The 14,053-nt window shown below is 40.6% G+C and overlaps 1 protein-coding gene across 1 annotated transcript in view; it reads right to left on the bottom strand.

The window, feature by feature from the left end:
* Positions 1-13,754, bottom strand: part of LOC128737391 (uncharacterized) — a 29,232-nt gene extending 15,478 nt beyond the window's left edge. Inside the window, exon 1 of the mRNA XM_053832017.1 lies at positions 12,720-13,754. The gene's annotated coding sequence lies outside the window, so the exon portion shown is untranslated. The remainder of the gene's footprint in view (positions 1-12,719) is intronic.
* Between the last annotated feature and the right edge of the window lie 299 nt (positions 13,755-14,053).

Raw genomic sequence — 14,053 nt, 5'->3', positions numbered from 1 at the left:
AATCTTTATGAAGTTAGTATCAAAATCTGCGAAATCTCATATTTTCCCAAGAAACTCCAAAAGGTATCTTCCAATTTTCTCGGACATCGCTTATTTCGAAAAGTAATAACTCTTGAACCAATCGTCGTAGAATTGGTGAAGAACGAAAAATATGTTGAAAAGTTTGTTTTCAACCCTTTTGATTGCTTTTTACCGTCGTAGAAAATTTTGTGAAAACTGTTTCCGACTGACTTTTTTCCTGGAAGGCAGTGAACATTTTCTTGAATTTTCATAAAAAAAGTATCTATTGCGATAGCGATAATCGAGAACATCAGAAAATTTTCTTTAGAGTTTTCTGGGAAAATCAGGAGTCGCGAGCTTTTTAAAGTTATTTCCGTTTATAAGTCCATCCATTATGCTCAAGCACAAAATTTTATGAAATTTCGAGACCCTTTAGCCCATTTTGTGCGATAATTTCAAACAATAACACAGTTGCTAAATCGCGACCGGGACCGGACAGTGTATAGTATTCTTAGTTTGAATAACTGAAAACTAAAATATCATACTAAAACTGAGTTCTTTTTACGTTGGTTTCAAACATCACGCGATTTATTTCATCTATTGAGCAGAGTCATTCAAGCAAACTTCAATTAAAGCTGTTGATTGTCTCAAACGACGGTGATCTTGTGTTGTATTGAAGGAAATATTATTCAATTTATTTTCATTAAAAAATGCTAGCAACAAAAATACTTGATGAAAAAAAGTAAAAGTTGCCGCCATGATCAATTGAAACCTGCTGCATTAAAACACTGGTTGGAGCCGAATCGAACTCAATTGAGTTGAATCTAATGCTTCTTTGCTAGGTTGTCGCATGATGTGTTGTATTTGCAGGTGACGTCGGGCGGTCGCTGGCACCAAGGATCTTGACCAGCTCTTAGCAGTTCCGTGCGGTCCATCCAGTTTTTAGCAGGTAAACCAAAAGGTACATCGTAGAAGCTGGCGTATAAAAATAATTCAAATAAAAACTTAATTTTTTGATTTACGCTTTTGCTCACATAAGCACCATAATGAAAAAATACAGCAGAAATCAAATCGAAACTACGAGTTGTTTGTCAAGTACACAGTGTAAACCTTGTTATCAGCTTGCAATACGCTATCATTTACCGGTTTGCTTTGAGGCACTTCCGCTTGCTTGCTTGTTGCGCGATAAACCAAAATAGCACCTGAGCAAGTCATGGTCAGACAGATAAGACGGTAGTAGGGGAACAAGGGGTAAGAAGGCCCGGCGGGGTAAGAGGGACCACATCGATTTCGTCAAGAAATCCTTTAATTTTCTACAAATGCCCCAGTATGTTTTGTTTATTAGCCTATCTAAACACTTTCAAGACAACCTGTGGCACTCGGCCGTATCCAACGTCAAAACTAGAATCAAAACAAACTTTTCGTTCGCAGTGTCGTCATGCGATATAATTTCAGCAGCAACAAATTTAAGGTTTTTCAGTAAAAAAAGCTAAGTATTTTGACGATTCTCTTACCACTGACTTTAATTGGGCAATTCTTGTTCTGCGTGTGGCGGAAAATGTATATAAAATAGTACGGATTGAGAGATAAAAGCAAAATAATGTAAATTGTTAGGCTAGGGGTAAGACGGGCCATTTTTCACGGGGTAAAAGGGCCATACGTCATAGTGCTCATAATTGCCTGAAGTTCTTCTGTTTAGTGTCTTAATAGATTTTAGAAATATTGAATAAAAAAACAAACCTTTTTCCTGTTAAATTTGACTAACTATTTTATTATTCTGACAGATATGCATTTCGTTTACGACTTGCAGGCTTCATCAGTGTCTTTTTCGAAATAGAGTACACCTGTAATAAAAATTATCCCTGAATCTGAGATCATCCTGTCTAACACACAGCCTCCCACGTCAAAAGAAGCCAACAAGTGCCATTCGAATAACATAATCAATGTAAATTTGGATCTAACGGAATCAAAATTCGATGATTCCAATTCACTTAACGTTGCCTTCTTTACCTTCACCTAAAGTTAATGGTATTCGAAGAGTAAACGTCCTGCTGACAAATCAACAAAAATAACGCCAAGAAAAGAGTAAATAAAAACCAGTGGAGTAAAATAACGTCTACTCTTATTTTCAAAATTGAACTAGTAGTAAAGTTCCTTCTTTTAGCGGGTGTCTAAATTAAACTATACCTTCTTTTAGCATGTACCTAAAAACCCCTTAAGAACTTGTTCTTACTTAGTTAATAATATTGAAATTGTGTTTACAACTCAAAGAAACCTTCAAATCTGCCACAATCCGCCTTACTCCCCCATGGTCCGTCTTACCCCGCCTGGTTGTGAACGAGTAATTTTTAGACGTTTCGAAAATTGATGAAAAATCACGGAAAAATAAATTAATTAATTCTTTATATAATTTTAAATGGTAGACAAATGAATGCTTTTTCATGTGTGGAACAAGACAATATGAATTTTCGTACACATTTTATGCTAGCAATTTATTCGCTTAGGGGGGCCGTCTTACCCCGTCTTCCCCTACCGGAATAAGCACGGTTTTGGATCTTCCCACTAATGCAGAATCTAAATTTAGAGTTTACAGCAGGATATGACAACACTTGCCTACCGAATCAGTGCATCGGTTATCACGGTGAAGGTGCTGAACGGCACAATAACAACAAATAGAATTAACAATATTTTGGAGCAGATAACATTTTCGCTGTACTCGTCCCGCATCCGCCTATTTCTGTGAAATTCGGCTGCTTCGATTACTCACGGGTTTAATTAAAACAGAGGTAATTTCCGTCCTAGTTTTCGTGTAGCTTTAAAAGAAATCGAACTTAATTGCGACAGCAGATGCGGTAAAGGCGCCAATATTCAACCCATCAGCTTGGATGTGCTTTTTGAAATGTCATAAATCAAACATGGCAACGACTACTCTGAGCAGTAAGGTTGCCCAGTTCCTCACGCTTAATTTCGCTTCTGTGTTGTCGCGTAGCAAATCGAAGGCGCCCCAGTAGCAGCAAAATTGGTTTCCCGTCATCGTCATCGCGTCGTCATCATCATCATCAATATCATTATCCGCGAAAAATTCGCAATCAAAGCAAGTCACCGTTGATTAGTCGACTGCCCTACGGTTGTCGACGCGGTGAGCAACATGCGGCAGGAAGAAGCATACCCACTCGACCGCCGCCGCACACTGTCAGATTGTTGGTCTACCGTTGTCGACGTCGTCGTCGTCGTCGTCGTCGTCGTCGTCGTCGTCTCTATCGCAAAGGCAACAGTTCGCTGCTATTTCAAACAACATCCGCCAAAAAAGAGCTCTAAAAAGCGATCATCTCATCTAGTTTTGGTATGCGCATAGCTTAGCTTATACAGAGCGGCCGACGGCCGCTGCCGTGCCGAGCGGAAGAGAACCGCTGCGCTGGCGGGAAACAGGAAAACCCGGACGCACATGAACGCGCCTATAGAAGACCGCGGCATGCGTTTTTTTTTTTCATTTCCATTTTCACAACGGATCCGCTCGCTCGCTCGCGGTGGCGGATAGCGGATGACGATGTGAGTTGTGGAAATGAATCAACAAACAGAAAACCCCATTCAGAGAAGGAGGAAAAATACTAACTCGGCAATTTGCGCGGCTGTCGGACGGTGCCAAGCAACAGCGTTCATATCTTCTGAAAATGCGCTTCAAAGCTGTCGATCGGTAAACGGAGTTGGGTTTGTCAGAAATTCGAGTATCGGTGATAGATTTTCTAAATATAGTTTTGTCTGGAATTCCAAATAATATTTTAAGTTTTATTGTTGACTTTTATCATCAAAATTGGTCATCAAAACCGATGTAAGAATGCAATAAATGTCCGTTATTACTTGAGATGGAATGTTTCGTTCAATCCGTGAATTTCTGGTTGAAAACCAAAAGTTCTTTTCTCTGAAGGTCAGTTAGTCAAAAATAATCGAAGCAAATAATCCGCAAACTTTAAAAAACTATCAAATTAAAATTGGAACATGATTTCCCGCTAAAAGATGACCAACCGGAAGCATACGCTTCTGTTCATGCACAATAAAGCATCCCCAACCGGCCGGCAATACACCCGGATGCAGTTGTTCTTGCATTTTGTTCGCGCCACTGCAAGATTGCCTCAATTAGCGCTTCCCGTACGTCATTACAGTATCGCCATCATCTTCCCATCAGCGCAGCGGTCTGTTTCCGATCGTTCCGCACTCTTCCCCGACCGGGGACGATTTTCCCAAGATTTGAAGAAAATTTTATTACCGGCGGCTGTTTTGTGAGAAACCAATTTTCTCATACACGCCATCTCCGACGTCGGATTTTGAGCGCAGCAAAGCAACGACGGGGCATTGACGAAGCAAGTGCTTGCGTGCTCCGAAAAGTTTCAAACCGAAGATGGGAATCAACGTTCCGGGGCGGGGAGAGGTCTGCAGTCGAACCACCGCGGGAGCGCAGGAAAAGCGTAACGCCATATGTCGGATTACGGCTTCCGCCCGAGAGTGCAATCGTTTTCGGGGGCTTCTTTCCGCCCGAACTGAATAGAGAGGGGCTCAATGGGAAATAGGTGACTATCTGGTAAAGAAATTGCCTCTCATACCGAACGGATGGGTGACCTCTTGGCTGTTATTAGAAGCTCGTTGACCCGGAATGCTAGTTCTTGATTTGAGAAGACAGCGGAAAAGGGGAGAAAAACAAAAACATCAATGTTTGTGGTTTAAATATTTTACTGGAAAACATTTCAAAAGTGTAACAAAGCACCAGTAATTTTCATTCTGCAAAGAAGATTCGCCGCTAACCGCACTGTGTAACAACGTTACACTCATCCGTTGCGGCGCGGAGGTACGGATTACTGGTTCAGTTACCTTTTTCCTAACCGTTATCAATCACACGCTCCAATGGCAATGGCAAATCCGACGAAGCAGAAAGCAGAATTTCCCACTATTGTATACCTCGGCCACTCCACTTAGTCCGCTCCGGAGTAGATAATTCATTAATTTGTGGCTATTTCATTATTTTCCATTTCTCAACCTGAATCTCGCAGCTGCTGCTGCTGCGGCTGCTGTTGAAAGTTCTACGGCAACAATAGACCATTGTCTTGCCACCCACAATCTAGATAAAATTTTACCCGTCCAAGTTCAAAACTTTTCGCTAGTCTACTCGCTGCTCCATCATCATCATCATCATCATCATCATCTTTATCATCATGTTGATGGAAACCAACATGCCAACATTGTTTATCGCGGTTTGCTATTCTGGGCTCCGTCGAGTGGGAAGAAATTCTGATTCAACTAACAGTACCCGGGCTGATTTGATTCGAGTGATTTCTGTGAGTAGCAACCGAGAAAGAGCGGATGGAATTATTAAAAATTTACAGCGCTTCACGATATTCATCGATTCGCCAAAAAGGTGTTTTCCTTTCCCCGTGTCGAACGGCGGACGCGGGAAATCCCTGCCAGCTTTCGCAGCGACCGACTCGACTGATGCGCGATGCGCGGTGCGGGAAATGTGCAAATCATTTCGACCGATGCATGCATTCGTTGGTAGCTGTCTAACTTCCAGGAACTCCGCACAAAGCCTCCCCAGCGAAAAGGCGATCTGATAGGGGGATAATGACTTAATTATTCTATCACCTTGCTATTACTCGTAAGCTACCACATCCGAAGGCGTATTCCCGTTTCGGTTCGCGGTCGATAGAGGATCCAATCATCTGGATCGTAACAGAGTGCAAACGCACGTGGAAACGTGGAGAGAAAGTAGCAAATGAGACCGAAATTAGAGGAAGATCCAATTTGCGTACGATCTTTCAACAGCCGTTGCTGGTTTTCCTGAAACGACGACGAGCTGAATCGTAACTGACGGGTACGTTGATCTGTGCGCACTTAACTGGATGGATAACACGGTTCGATTGCAATGACTCACCGTGAAACTTTTACCACACTTTCGAAAGAATTAATTAGTTCGATTAAAGCAAAACGGTCCATAAGGGTGATCGAGTTCGAACGAACCCAAAAGTTTGAATTTTGAATTAAGTTTAGTGCAAAATGTCCGATTTTCGAAATTAAATAGCTTACTAATCCATTAAAAAATCATTGCTCTGCCAACTAATAATTTAGTTTACAATATTCCGGTTTATCTGCTTTAACAACGTCAAGCGACGCCAACTTCACTACCGGCCTGCAGATGACCTCACTAGTTATCTGCATCCAGGCTTGTCACACTCGTCCAGCCTTTACGTGAATTACCTTGACTATACGTCCTGTAATCCGCTGATTTCGTACCGTACTGTCTACGACTAGATTATTTTGGTTGAGTGATGGTAAAAGTTGCCAAATGGTGGATTACTTTATCCACTTACTTTACTATCCGAGTGGTACATCTGGAAATTGTTCAGTCTTTCAAAGGAATCTTGAGTCAAGGTTGTAAGAAAGTTTATGCTACACCGGCTGAGATCGGCTCAATGACAACGGGATGAATTTTTACGAGACAACCAATCAACAACTATCGAAACGTTTTCATTTCCTAGCGTAGTTTTCAAGTTTATCATAATTTCGAGTTACACAATCATGCATGATTCAAATAGCGCGTTGTATCCAGTACTTCGCTGCATTTATTGTCACTGCCTTTCTCAAGTGTCCTCCTCCAGATGCTAGTGTCCTTGGTAGGGGACAGTCTGACTAACCTTACGCTACGACCCTGGTGATGATCATTTGACCTCGACAATTACGAATACCACAACTCGTTGGTCGTTTGCCCACCTGACACACCACATGTGAGCGGAATGTGAGAACGACTGGTTCGCTCCGTGAAGACAGAATTTAGGACCACGTTAGAAGAGGTTGAACTTTTGGGTTCGAGGTTAGATGATGAAGTTCAGGAGAGGTCTCAATAACAACTCTTGATTATCGTTTACCAGTGAATAGTGCAGGGAAGGTTGCCAAACATTAATTGGATAAAACATAGAAGCGGTACCTGAAGTTTTTGGAGCGTCTTAGCACAATACGAAACGAGTTAAGTTAACCTTCCGAACTAATTGTTAAGGACAGTTACAGGAGTATACTGCATAAGCCAACCTTTCAATATTTCCAGCTCACTGGTAACGGCGGACAATGATACCAGCCGTGGGATTCGGAGGCGTATTATCAGCGGAAGTCGTGCTTACTATGGGCTCCACAAGCAATTGCGGTCGAGCAGACTAAGTCCCCGTACAAAGTGCACCCTGTACAAGACGCTTATTAGACCGGTTGTTCTCTACGGGCATGAAACATGGACAATGCTCGAGGAGGAGCTGCGGCAGCTCGGAGTTTTCGAACGACGAGTGCTAAGAACGATCTTCGGCGGCGTACAGGAGAACGGAGTATGAAGGCGGAGGATGAACCATGAACTCGCACAGCTCTATAGCGAACCCAGTATCCAGAAGGTGGCTAAAGCTGGACGGATACGATGGGCAGGGCATGTTGCAAGAATGCCGGACAACTACCCTGCAAAGATGGTGTTCGCCTCAAATCCGGTAGGAACAAGACGACCAGGAGCGCAGCGAGCAAGATGGTTAGACCAGGTGGAGCGAGATCTGGCGGAGAGTACTCGGTGTCGGAGGAATTGGAGAGCGGTAGCCCTCAACCGAGTTACATGGAGAAACTTTGTTCAACAGGCTTTGTCTTACGACGGCAAGCCACCTAAGTAAGTAAGTTCAATATTTCCAGCAAGAAAAGCAGCTGTGATTAGGGAAAATCTCTTTTCGTTTACTGCATTCTAGCGGAAATCCGGAAACTTATCATACCCGGAAACTCGTAATAAGAAAAATGACTTATTATTTCAGGATTCTAGTGATATTATTGGTGAAAATACTCCATGAATAATACACTCAAGTCGCTTTTACGCGAAGGATACGTCCCGCGTAAATGAAACCGCGTAAATTCCGAAAATCGCGTAAAAAACCGCGTAAATTTCGAAAATCGCGTAAAAAAACCGCGTAAATTCAGAAATTAGCGTAAAAAAAACGCGTAAATTCCGAAAATCACGAAAAAAAACCGCGTAAATTCCGAAATTCGCGAAAAACAAAACCGCGTAAATTCCGAAATTCGCGTAAAAATAGGCGCGTAAAAAAACGCGTAAATTCCGAAAATCGCGTAAAAATAGTCGCGTAAAAAAACCGCGTAAAAATCAGTGTAATCATAATATTATGCGATTCTGGCATATCATAGACAACACAAGGTTATGAATTATTGTATTATTCATGATGTCAAAATGTGCTGTAAATCTGCACATGTTATACAGTTGGATTTCGAATTTGGTAACAAATGCATGTCGCCTATGTTGCCAAAATCGAAACCCTTTTCGATATGAAAAAATTGAATGTAAATGCGTTAGAAATTGAGTAAATATTATTAATCAACAATTGTAATCATTTTATGCTTGAAAAGTCCGCCAAGAACTATCCGTCCGGTGCAAGTGAGTTTTTGGCAACCTGCGGTAAGCCGTAGTCCTACGGCAATAAAAATATTGTTCGAAACATTCTATAACAGAAAACTTTTTTCCATGAACACACTGGGGGCATCATTTTTGCATCATTTAAAGTATGTATGCGGAAACTGACTGATATTTAAGCATATTTTTGAAGGAGAAATATTTTGTGTTGCCAAAAACGGATACCTTTGTTGCCAAAATCGAACCATGCCAAATTCGAAATCCTACTGTATATCTTTCTAAATGTTCGAAATCAAATGTACCTAAAGAAATTTCAGATTTACCGAATAATATAAAAAGTTCGAGTTTCTTGAAAACATCGACAAATTATTTTTCTCAAAGTTTTTGCAATCAAAGTATGTTACGATCAAAATTCAAATCGACTTAAAATTAACGCATTTCTTTTAATCGTGCATTTGAAACTACCTGAACACACCTAATTTTGTAGGTGTGTGTGTCAGAATAATGCTTCTATTTTAATTTTGACATTTACCCTTCATTTAAAAATACATGATGATATTGACGAAGTCCGATTTCATCGAAACCTACGTTATAAACCACCCAGCTAGCATTTTCGTATGTATAAAAAAGGTAAAAATCAGCATTACGTACAAATATACATGCTAATAAATCGTATTTGATGCGCAAAATTGGCATATCCGTACTATTTTGGAGGCGATATACGTGATTACGAATAATTTTGAGCGTTACGATATATAAGTATTTATATACGGTAATATCCGATTAAGCGCGAGTCGCTCCGTACTACTATACGATTTTCTGCTGAAAATCATATGTATGTCAGTTATTATCATTATATACGATAGAAAATCAACTTGGTCCAACGTTATTCACCTTTAGTTACGATTTCGAGTTTGTTAGGAGCTATTTATGATAATTTTCGTACATTGATATACGAGTTGGTGCTAGCTGGGTAGCTTCCTGGGCATGAATTTTACACGGCATCTGGACGAGAAAGAATGGCAAGCATTTTCAAGCGTATGAAATTGTCAAAGTTTATTGAAAAATATCTGGTTTGGCAGACTATCTGTGTATCTGCACCTGTGGTTTGAAAAGCGACAATTTTATCCTGCAACCGAGATCGTCAAATAGGAAATTTACGTGAACGAATGTCAGGTGAAACGTTTGCTGTCTTTTCTGAAGCAACACGATCATTCCGTACTGTTTTGACTGGAATTGGCATCCTGCCACTGCCATTACGGCACGATAGCTATCGAGGGGTAACATCGAGCTCAACTACGAGTAGACGGAGTTGCCATTTTGAAAGATTTTTCTGTGTAAAATCACTGATTTTTTCGTCATTTTGAAAAGAAATTGTGATGACAGATGACATATAATTTCGAAAATCACAGATAAGCTCTATGTTGAGGAATAATTCAACAATTTTATTGCTAGATGTGAAATAGCATGAATAATCGGCATAAAACCAATATTGCTGTACATTTTTTTTGTTTGATTATAGTCATTTTAACAGCTTAGGTCATTCGTGCCTTCTGCGGGGTTGGGATTTGAGCCCGGGTCCTCGGCGTGAGAGGCGTGAATGCTAGCCACTACGCCGGGATTGACCCCTATTGCTGTACATTCAAATGAAAATTTCCGATGCATATGGATGACATTGAACGAATCATATTGTTCAAAACTTTACTTGTTCATTTGTTTATTTGAGAAGGGAAAAGCCAAAACACATTAAAATTATAATTTTTGTTTTGTGAGATGATGATTAAGAAACATAAACTTAATAACAGATTTTATTTTTTTGATGGTACCTATAACATTTTTTCGCAGATTTTTAAACCAGAAACACAGATTTCGAAATGGCAATTGTGCGGTACAGGTGGTGGCTATGGACAAGAGCCCTCCCAACATGTCACAGCTCTGCACAATCGAGAATTAAATGGTCATCGTCAAATGGAATCTGACGAACACCCAAAAAACCGTTGGAGGTGAAGTGAGAAGTGGTTTAAATCTAGTCATCCCCCCTTCTCTCCTTAGGGAAATTGACTTAGTTTTTAAACTAAGTTTTAACTTAAAGTTAGGAAACTATAGGTAATAAAAACGGGCGCAGTTTTCAGTTGCATGACTTGTATAACATCCCATGCATTTACGCGCCTTTAATTTTAATATACACTCAAATCTCGTTTTACTTCCACTATTGGGCGGACGTAAAAAATAATCGGTCGTAAAAAGAGTGTACGTTAATTCAAATTCAAACGGACGTAAAACGAGAGGACGTTAATTCAAATTTCACTCTAGGGAGCACGTATTTTTTTACGGGTCGTTTAACAAGAGGACGTTAATTCAAATTTTGAACGTAAAAACAATGGTTCGAATTTTGGACGTAAAAAGAAAAGATGTTATTTCGAATTTTCTAACACCACTAATAATTTTTGATGACGGTCAAATTTTGGACGTAAAACGAGAGAACGTTAATTCAACTTTTAGACGTAAAATGAGAGGACGTTAATTCAAATTTGGACGTAAAAAAGTGGACGTCAATTCAAATTTTGGACGTAAAACGAGAGGACGTTAATTCAAATTTCGAACCTTAAAAAAGGTGACGTAAAACGAGATTCTAGTGTGCCGACGAAATAAAACGGTCAAAAATATACTGGGGATAAAGCCCCCCCCCCACACACAAATGAGCACAAGTTTCGCCAATGAACTTAAGATAAACTGACGTCCTGCGAAGCAAAGTGGACGCTGTGGCTGTATAGAATCTGACGGCAGGAGCTAAATGAAAAACATATCTATTTGAATTTGGACAGCCGGAAGTTTAGCTCAACATTTTTTCTGTATTTTATACCAATCGAATTTTGAGAATAAAAATAATTTGATTATTTTAATATAACATTTAATGGATTCTCACGCACTTTTGTTTGGCCAAATTTTAATCATAAAAGCCATTATAATAACTGAGTGTATTATTTCAATAATACACCAATAATATAATTTCAATTTTATCTTATCATTAAAATAAATAATAAATCAATAAACCAATAAATAAAAAAAAATATATATCACGGAAGCACCGCTACCAGACAAAGTGATCGCGTTGTTTTTACTTATTTTGATGCTCAAGTATCCTACTGATCAATGCTGAACTTCAGCTGTTCAATGACAAAGCACCCCATACGAAAATGGTGCTGCATGCCGCCCTTTATGGCTCAGCTTTAACAATACGGTTCCATACCAGGCTTATTGATTAATCCAACTTCCTTGGGTACTGATCGTTAAACCATAAGCAACCAGTAAGTACACAGTAAATATCATTGCGTAAATTTATCGACAAAACCAACCAGCCTCGGCTCGGCGGTTTCTCGACCATTCTGCAATCCAAACTGATGACAACCTAATTCTGCGGGTGTAATTTATACCCTTACTTAGCACATTAGTTAACCACCGAACTAACCGAGGTAGCTCAGGATGTAACCTCGATTCGATAATTACCATAATTATCAGCAAATTTGCTGGCTGATCATAGTCCATGGCCGTACAAGGCTAAAAACTGGTATTGCTCCGTGCAGCTCTCTAGCTAAAGCTAGCACGATTTGAACATTTTCTTTAGGCCACCCCACATTCAATCGGTCGATCGGTTGCTCGACCGTCGTCGGTCGCCCGTCAGACAGAGGTAATTGGAGTGAGACCGATTGCAGTGCGTCGGTATGACGACAGAATTGCGTTCTTCCATGCTGCGGTTTCCACGCCTTAGCTTCAAGGCGTCATAGTCGGTATTAAAGCAAGTTCACGATTCTTGCGACCAAGCGCCTTTCGATGGTCGTCACGATTACGCGTCTGTTTGTCGTTCATAAATCTTCAGCAGCATACCAATTAATGCAACAAAGTTAGCATATCAAAGCAGTAACGTGTGATTTATGAACTAAAAAAGACTACCCACAATCAAATTTGTACGCTGCAATTTGCAGTTCCTTGATCAAATATGATGTTGCTCATGTTAATGGTATATATCCATGCGAGGCATGCGACTGATCAAAGACAGTACTTGATATAGGACTAACATGGATAATACGGACCGCTTGAGAAAGTAACTTATTACACGTTTGACGTTTCCAGGTTTAGAAACAAACTGGATGATCAGCATGAAACATTTTTCGACAAATTCTCCAACTGAATTTATGATTTTTTTCTTTTTTAATCATATTTGAGGTTCTACTAACACTCAAGAAATTGTTTTTTTAATGTTTTAACAATTGACATTTTTTCTTCAGAAACTTACCTTCGACTAATTAATCACGATAACGATAACGAAAGAACACGTGCCCTCGAACGCGGCGCCTGACGCTCGCTCACCGGAGTAGGTCAACAAAGTACGAGCTGCGGCACGATTTTGGGAACCGACACCGTATGACGTCTGCGCGCTGTTTTTCTGTCTCTCCACTTTTCCGGTGGTGTGTGTATGTGTGCTTAGCCCAGTTTGTTGCTGCTGATTCTGCTGCTACCGTCACCAACCGGGTGCACCTTTGCGTGTACGGTTTTGTGCTTCCTGTCTCTTTGCTTCCCCGAAGCAGATGTTATTTTCTCTCGTTTGCAACGCCTCGCTACACTTCCGTGGTTCGGTTCTTAATCCAGAGGCGAATATCTCAAGAAAACAAGCTGATTATAGAGCTTCCGCTGTTTCGCTCAGTAATTTTAACGAATTATGACGCAACTGTATATGTTCTAGCTCTCCCTTATACCTCACCCACTCGAGCTATTAAAGTTTTCTTCCAATACATTAACTATTCACATGCACCCCACAGCACCGTGTGTTCTTTATAAAATTAACTGCTCTAAATCATTCACGAAATCCAATTAGTTTCGGCGAAACAGTACTAGACAATGCTGGTTTTAACATCTGCTCATCCGCAGAGTATCAAAGATTATCTTCACCGAATGCAGAGTTTGCCCAAAATCTTTTCAGGGAAGATCTTCCATATGTCACTAATCGAACCGAAATAAACGAAAAAAGTGATCCACTCAAAGGTTTATTATATCTGTAACACGAGACCAGACCACATCTAATTCGTGCCGAACACACACGCGCGCTCTCTCTCGCTCGTTTTCCTGTCTCGGTCGGCGGCGGCGACTGCTGCTGCTGCTGCTGATGCTCTGGATTTCCTTTTACTCCTCCTCTAATCTGCTGACCTTCTTTTCTGCCCGGTTTCACAACAGCTGTCCTTCACCTTATGCTGCGCGAACAACACTAAACAACTGTCGCAGATGATCGAACGAAGGAGAATAGAGCAGAGAAGGAAACAAACGATGCCACAAGACACGAAACTAGACTCGCCGGTTGCCGCAAAACGACTGATGGCCAACTTTGGCCGCAAGCTGGTTTTGTACCGATGTTTAGAGCTCGTGCTTCGCTCGTTGGAAGTCGGAAATACGATCGCCCTTCGCGTCCGTTCACGAACGAGGAAGAGCTGCCAGACTGTTGTTAGTAAATTTGAAAACTAATCCCGTTCATTCGGGCGCACAAAATGATCGTTAAAGGTAAAGGACACGTGTTTTTTCAATCGCGACTAAATTTACGACACAAATCGTAGCAAAATAAAGTAGAATTAAAAGGAA

This window comes from Sabethes cyaneus, chromosome 2, assembly GCF_943734655.1.
Source record: "Sabethes cyaneus chromosome 2, idSabCyanKW18_F2, whole genome shotgun sequence".
NCBI classification, from domain to species: Eukaryota; Metazoa; Arthropoda; class Insecta; order Diptera; family Culicidae; genus Sabethes; species Sabethes cyaneus.
Note: the sequence above shows the minus strand (reverse complement) of the source record. Positions and strands in the feature narration are given on the sequence as shown.